Source organism: Colobus angolensis, unplaced genomic scaffold (genome assembly GCF_000951035.1).
Source record: "Colobus angolensis palliatus isolate OR3802 unplaced genomic scaffold, Cang.pa_1.0 Scaffold28, whole genome shotgun sequence".
NCBI lineage: Eukaryota > Metazoa > Chordata > Mammalia > Primates > Cercopithecidae > Colobus > Colobus angolensis.
In genome coordinates this window covers 6871168-6878662 of record NW_012116043.1, presented here as the reverse complement: position 1 = coordinate 6878662, position 7495 = coordinate 6871168, and the positions used below count along the sequence as shown (strand labels likewise).

At 50.0% G+C, this 7495-nt stretch overlaps 1 protein-coding gene across 4 annotated transcripts in view; it reads right to left on the bottom strand.

Annotated features, from left to right (window-relative positions):
- KDM2B (lysine (K)-specific demethylase 2B) overlaps positions 1-7495 on the bottom strand; it is a 161859-nt gene that overhangs the window by 57537 nt on the left and 96827 nt on the right. The window lies entirely within an intron of this gene.

The window sequence follows — 7495 nt, the reverse complement described above, 5'->3', positions numbered from 1 at the left end:
TGGTCAGGCTAGTCTTGAACTCCCGACCTTGTGATCCATCCGCCTCAGCCTCCCGAAGTGTTGGGATTACAGGCGTGAGCCACTGCGCCCGGCATTTTACCATGATTAATAAAAATCACAGACCAGGTGCAGTGGCTCACACCTGTAATCCCAACACTTTGAAAGCCCGAGGCAGGCAGAGCACATGAGGTCAGGAGTTTGAGACTAGCCTGGCCAACATAGTGAAACCCTGTCTCTACTAAAAATACAAAATTAGCCAGGAGTGGTGGCAGATGCCTATAATCCGAGCTACTCAGGAGGCTGAGGCAGGAGAATTACTTGAGTCCAGGAGGTGGAGGTTGGTACTGAGCCAAGATTATGCCACTGCACTCCAGCCTGGGTGACACAGCGAGAATCTGTCTCAAATAATAATAATAATCACAAAGTCAAGCATGGGGGTGCACACCTGTAGTCTCAGCTACTCGGGAGGCTGAGATGGAATGATCTCTTAAGCCCAGCAGTATGAGGCTACAGTGAACTATGATTGAGCCACAGCACTCCAGCATGGGCAACATAGTGAGACCGCCCCCATACAAAAAATAAACAAAATGGCCGGGCGCGGTGGCTCAAGCCTGTAATCCCAGCACTTTGGGAGGCCGAGATGGGCGGATCACGAGGTCAGGAGATCAAGACCATCCTGGCTAACCCAGTGAAACCCCGTCTCTACTAAAAAATACAAAAAAATATATATATATATATACAAAAAACTAGCCGGGCGAGGTGGTGGGCGCCTGTAGTCCCAGCTACTCAGGAGGCTGAGGCAGGAGAATGGCGTAAACCCGGGAGGCGGAGCTTGCAGTGAGCTGAGCCCGGGCTCAGCTCCTGCACTCCAGCCCGGGCGACAGAGCGAGACTCCGTGTCAAAAAAATAAAATAAAATAAAATAAACAAAATTAGTTGGGTGTGGTGACGCATGCCTGTGGTCCCAGCTACTCAGGAGGCTGAGGGGGGAGGATCATTTGAGCCTGGGAGGTGGGGACGGTAGTGAGCTGTGGTCACGCCACTCGTACTCCAGCCTGGGCGACGGGGCAAGACCTTGTGTCAAACAAAAAAGAAAGGAAAGAAACAAAAGCAGGAAAGAAAGAACGAACGAAAGAACTAGGGCATCCTTTTGCCTCCCATATTTTTCTCTCAACAGGATTTTTCTGCTGTTGATGTTGTATACAACATTATTTAGAAGCAGCAGAACATTCTCTGTGGGCATTCGTTGATTGGACGTTTTTGTTGACCTCCCAAGAATTTGCCGGACTCCAGACTCCATGAATGACTCAGAGGTCAGGAGGAACGCACGGATTCCAGATCGGAGGCCCAGGTTTCTCTTCACGTGGCTCCCCTCACCGCACCCTCCAAGAATCAACTTGTTTCTCCTGCCTTTCTTTGCTCTCCTGGGACCCACATCCTGGCCCTGCAGCTTCCATCGCGGCCTCCTCCCAGCATGTTGAGCCGCGCACTTCCTCTTGGGGAGCTGCTCTCCCACAAGCCTTTCACCAGACCTGTCCTGCCCTCAGCACTGGACATCTGACACCCTTGGCCTTTGACATCCTCTCCTCCTACCCTGACCCAGTGGAGAACCCCATGGCCTCAGTGGCCTCAAACCCCCAGGGGCACACTCTCAGGCAAACCATCACTCCCCTTGAAAGAGCCTACGACTCTTCCCTTCTAGGAGGAGGAAGAGATAAAGGAGAAGCTGCTTCTTTTATTTTTCTTTTCGAGACGGGGTCTCGCTCTGTCGCCCAGGCTGGAGTGCAGTGGCGCGATCTCCGCTCACTGCAATCTCTGCCTCCTGAGTTCAAGTGATTCTCCTGCCTCAGCCTCCCAAGTAGCTGGGATTATGGGCATGCGCCACCATGCCCGGCTAATTTTTTGTATTTTCAGTAGAGACGGGGTTTCAACATGTTGGTCAGACTAGTCTCGAACTCCTGACCTCAACTGATCCGCCCGCTTCAGCCTTGGCATGCCTAGATAAAGCAGCTTCTTAAACCAGTTCCCACCCCCAAACCCCCAGGAAATGCCAGCCCATTTCAGCACGGCCGTAACTACTGCAAAGAAATTAAGTCATTCAGGCCCTTGCTTGAGATTAAGTTTTACACAAGCAAATAATAATTTTGGGATGGGAAATGCCTCTAAACCATTCAGCCCCCTCCCCTGGTCCCCGCTCCTCCTCTTGTGTCCTCAGTTTCTATCAAGAACATCAAAAGCCTTCTGGGTGGGCAGATTCAGGGTTACTTTTAAACCATAATTACAAAAAACTAGAATAGCAACCACTGATTGATGGCCCACTCCAAAGGCATTTTACAGACATCATCTCACCACAGCCCCACAAGAAAGGTGCTGTTAGCCCCTTTCACAGATGAGTAAACTGAGGCTGAGACTTGCTCAAGACCACACAGCTAGTCAGTGGCGAAGGAAGGAGTCCACCCACAGGTGCATCTGACCCCAAAAATGCATCCGAGCAGTGCAGAGAATGACCTGGGAAGCTTTTATGTATTCATTTTTATTTATGTATTGGTTTGTTTTGTTTTGTTTTTTGTTTTTTTCCCGAGATGGAGTCTTGCTCTGTCACCCAGGCTGGAGGGCAGTGGCGTGATCTCAGCTCACTGCAACCTCTGCCTCCTGGGTTCAAGTGATTCTCCTGCCTCAGCCTCCCGAGTAGTTGGGATTACAGGCATATACCACCACGCCCGGGTAATTTTGTATTTTTTTAGTAGAGACAGGGTTTCTCCATATTGATCAGGCTGGTCTCGAACTCCCAACCTCAGGTGATCCGCCTGCCTCGGGCTCCCAAAGTGCTGGGATATAGGCATGAGCCACCACACCTGGCCTTTTGTTTTGTATTTTTAGTAGAGATGGGGTTTCACCACGTTGGCCAGGCTGGTCTTAAACTCCTGCCCTCAAGTGATCCGCCCAACTCGGCCTCCCAAAGGGCTGGGATTACAGGCGTGAGCCACCGCGCGCAGCCGGGTTTTATTTTTTTATTTTTATTTATTTATTTATTTATTTATTTATTTATTTATTTATTTTTGAGACAGGATCACACTCTGTCACCCAGGCTGGGGTGCAGTGGAGTGATCATAGGTCACTGCAGCCTCCAACTCCTGTGCTTAAGTGATCCTCCAGCCTGAGCCTCCCAAAGTGCTGAGATTACAGGCATTACAGGCATGAGCCACCGTGCCCGCCCCGAGAAGCTTTTATTTTTTAATGAGACCAAGACTCACTCTGTCACCCAGGCTGGAATGCAGTGGTGCAATCTCAGCTTACTGCAACCTCCGCCTTCCAAGTTCAAGTGATTTTCCTGCCTTAGCCTCCCGAGTATCTGGGACTACAGGCGCCTGCCACCATACCTGGCTAATCTTTGTATTTCTAGTAGAGATGGGGTTTTACCATGTTAGTGAGGCTGGTCTTGAACTCCTGGCCTCAAGTGATCCACCTGCCTCGGCCTCCCAAAGTGCTGGCATTATAGGCGTGAGCCACCATACCTGGCCCCGAGCAGCTTTTAGAAAGTGCAGATCCCCAGGCCCACCCCAAGCCTTCTGAATGGCTACATCAAGGGTGGGGGCCAGGAAGCTGTATTTTTTCACAAGTCCCCCAGGTGAAGCTGATGCCACCAGCCTGGGGACTGGTCCTCATTACAGCACATGGCCTTCCTGAGAAATTACAGGACCCTGAGTAGTTGGCAATACAGGGCAGCCATTATTGCCAGCCCCCTCCACCTCAACTGTACAGCATCAGCTTCATGACTGCGGGCCGACAGGGCTGAGAGCGGGGCAGGGACCTGCCGGAAGCACTCGGGGACTCTCACTGAATCACGTGCCTCCCCTTCAGGGAAAGACTGTGCGTCACTCCCGAGGGACCCCAGACGGAGCAGGCCTCTGGGATCGAAGGGACCAACTTCGGAGGGAAGGGGAGGGAGACGAAGCAGAAGCAAAGGTCACAAGTCATTGAGGGTGTGTTGCTTCCTCTTGTGGTTCCTGTGTGGCCCCGAAATGTCCCTGTAAGGAAGCTGATCCAACAGCTACTGACGAGGACTGTCTCCATGCCCCCATCAGGGTGCTTGTCCTCCACACTCCAGCCCCTCTGCTCCCATACTCCAGAAAAATTGCCAGTAATTGAAATTCAAGCGGCAGCCTGGTTTGGCCACTAGAGATAGTGAATGAAGAAGCTGGCAGCGTCCACAGGCTGGCTTGCTAGCCAGAGGCAGTTGTGGCTGGGTCCCCCGTCCTTCCTCAGTTTCCTCCTCTGGGAATAAACCAGCAAGCCAGCCAGTAGCCATGTCTGGCAGCTGAGCCAGGGGTCAGCTCACTAATAAGGCCGAGGTCAGAGGCCAGGCCTCAAATAAGCTCCATTCCCTCGCCCAGCCTGTAAGGTCACAGACGGGCCCCCACCAATCCTGCCCCTTGGTCATAAAAGGAAGCAGCCAGAGTGTAGACAGATCAAAACAAATCCAACACCACGTGTGGAAACAGCCAATCAGGTGGATGGTGATGGATGGTGGCTCAGTAGCATCTTGGATATGAAGGACACCGCATCAGAAATGACCTCACAGCACCTAATCAGTTCCAGAAAAGGGCTTTGTTCTCCTGGAGGCAAGGTGGGAGATCAAAGCATTTCTTGCTAATCATCACTTAGCATTAATTACTTGTTAGGTAACCCGACCCAGATCAAATACCACTCCCTACCTTGCATCCTGAGGGCCTCAGTGAGCACCCTTGATCTTTCACCCCAACCTGCATCCAATGGGAGGAAGCTGCAACCTGGGAACCCGGAGACCCCGGGCAGCCCAGGCAGTCAGTCGTTTAGTTATTTCTTCCTTTCCTGTTAACTTTTTAACCCCACCAGCCAGGAAATGCATAAACATAGCAGGGGCCTCCCTCCCCCCTCTCCCTGCCACATGTCACTGGTTCCTCACCGTGCAGTGACAGAAACCTGCACATCTGGGGTCCAACGCCTTCCTTCTCCTAAGGAAGTGGCCCGAGGGTCACTGCTGCACCTCTCCGAGCTCTCTGCTTCCTCAACTGCACCAAGGCGATAACATCCTCCATCTCCCAGCCTCATGGGAAGGGTCAAGTCAAATAGACAAACTGTGTCTGGAAGCTGCTGCGTATACTGGGGAGTGCCCAGGAGTTCCAGCTGGGCTGGGGGTCCTTTATTTGCTGGGCTCGGTGCTGGGCCCGGGGTATTCATTCCTTTTCTGCTTCATACCAGTTTGTGGCTCTGAAGTTATTTACTTCCTTATTTTTAAAATATTTATTTATGACTGGGGATGGTGGCTCACGCCTGTAATCCCAGCACTTTGGGAGGCCGAAGTGGGCACATCACCTAAGGTCAGGAGTTCGAGATCAGCCTGGCCAACATGGTGAAATCCTGTCTCTACTAAAAATACAAAAAATTTGCCGGGCATGGTGGTGGGCGCCTGTAATCCCAGCTATTCGGGAGGCTGAGGCAAGAGAATCACTTGAACTCAGGAAGCGGAGGTTGCAGTGAGCCGAGATTGCACCACTGCACTCCAGCCTGGGTGACGAGAGCAAGACTCCATCTCAAAAAAAAAAAAAAAAAAAGTACACCTGAAGAAGATAATCAAAGAATTATACAGAAGAGCACTGCTCGATAGAAACAACAAAAGTACGTACGGTAAGCCAGGCACTGTGGCTCACGTCTGTAATCACAATACTTTGGGAGACCAAGGCAGGCGGCTTGCTTAAGCTCAGGAGTTCAGCCTTGGCAACATGGCAAAACCCCATCTCTACCAAAAATATAAAAAACTAGCCAGGCGTGACGGCGCGTGCCTGTGGTCCCAGCTACTCGGGAGGCTGAGGTGGGAGGATCGCTTGATCCAGGGAGGCAGAGGTTGCAGTGACCTATGATTGCACCACTGCACTCCAGCCTGGGCAACAGAGTTAAGACTCTAAACAAATGAATGAATGAATGAATGAAATAGAAGGTGAGCCACATAGATACTTTTGAGTTTTTTTGTTGCCACATTTGAAAAGGTAAAAACAGTGAAATTAATCTGAATAATTCATTTTGTTTCAATAATATATCAAAAATATAGTCATTTCAACTAGAGTTGCCAGATTTAGCAAATAAAACTATAGTGCATCCCCAGGCTGACGTGCAGTGGTGCCATCTCAGCTCACTGCAACCTCCACCTCCCAGGTTCAAGCGATTCTCTTGCCTCAGCCTCCTGAGTAGCTGGGATTACAGGCACATGTTACCATGCCCAGTTAATTTTTGTATTTTTAGTAGAGACGGGGTTTCACCATGTTGGCCAGGCTGGTCTGCAACTCCTGACCTCAGGTGATCTGCCCACCTTGGCGTCTCAAAGTGCTGGGATTACAGGTGAGAGCCACTGCATCAGGCCTATAATAAGTGTTTGAAATTGACCAGCCTGCCCAACATGATGAAACCCTGTCTTTACTAAAAATACAAAAAATCAGTTGGGCATGGTGGCGGGCGCCTGTAATCCCAGCTACTTGGGAGACTGAGGCAGGAAAATCGTTTGAACCTGGGAGGCGGAGGTTGCAGTGAGCCGAGATCACGCCACTGCACTCCAGCCTGGGCAACAAGAGCAAAACTCCGTCTCAAAAAAAAAAAAAAAAAAAAAAAGTGTTTGAAATCTTCTGTTACAGTATACTTTTTTTCTTTCTTTCTCTTTTTTTTTGAGACAGGGTCTCATTCTATTGCCCAGACTGGAGTGCAGTGGTGTAATCACAGCTCACTGCAGCCTCAAGCTCCTGGGCTCAAGCGATCCTCCTGCTTAAGCCTCCCAAATAGCTGGGACTACAGGCATGCACTATCATGCCTGGCTTTTTTTTTTTTTTTTTGGTAGAGATGAGGACTCATTATGTTACCCAGGTTGATCTTGAACTCCTGGGTTCAGGTGATCCTCCCCGCTCAGCTTCTGGAGTAGCTGGAACAACAGGCATAAGCCACCATGTCTGGCTTCAGTGTTTTTTATAATAGCCAAAAAAAAAAAAAAAATCAGAAATTAACAAAATACCTCTTGGGGCTACTGAAGTCACAAATAATATTTAGAGCAGGACAGCCGTTGTCTGAAGGGTTTTGCATGCCTTATCTCATTTAGTTCTGACAACCACTGAAGAAAGTCTTGGTATAACCCATTTTTATAAACAAGGACAGGAAGGCTCAGGACAGTATGCAACTTGTCCAAGGAAGTGGTGAAGCTGCCTGGAGGCAGATGGACGGTAGAGAGATGACCTGATACATACGTATCCCACCTAGGACCGCCTTTGGAAGGGTGCTCACCAAAACTGTTTTCTCCGGATGGCGGACTTTGAGGTGAGCACTGGTTGAAAATTTGGCCTCTGCTGCCAAACCGACCGATCTTTGTGTACTTGGCTGTCCTAACGAGTGACTTGACCTTTTGAAGCCTCAGTTTCCTCATCTGTAAAATGAGAGTCACAACTGTCTACGCCACAGAGTTGCTGAAGCATAAATAA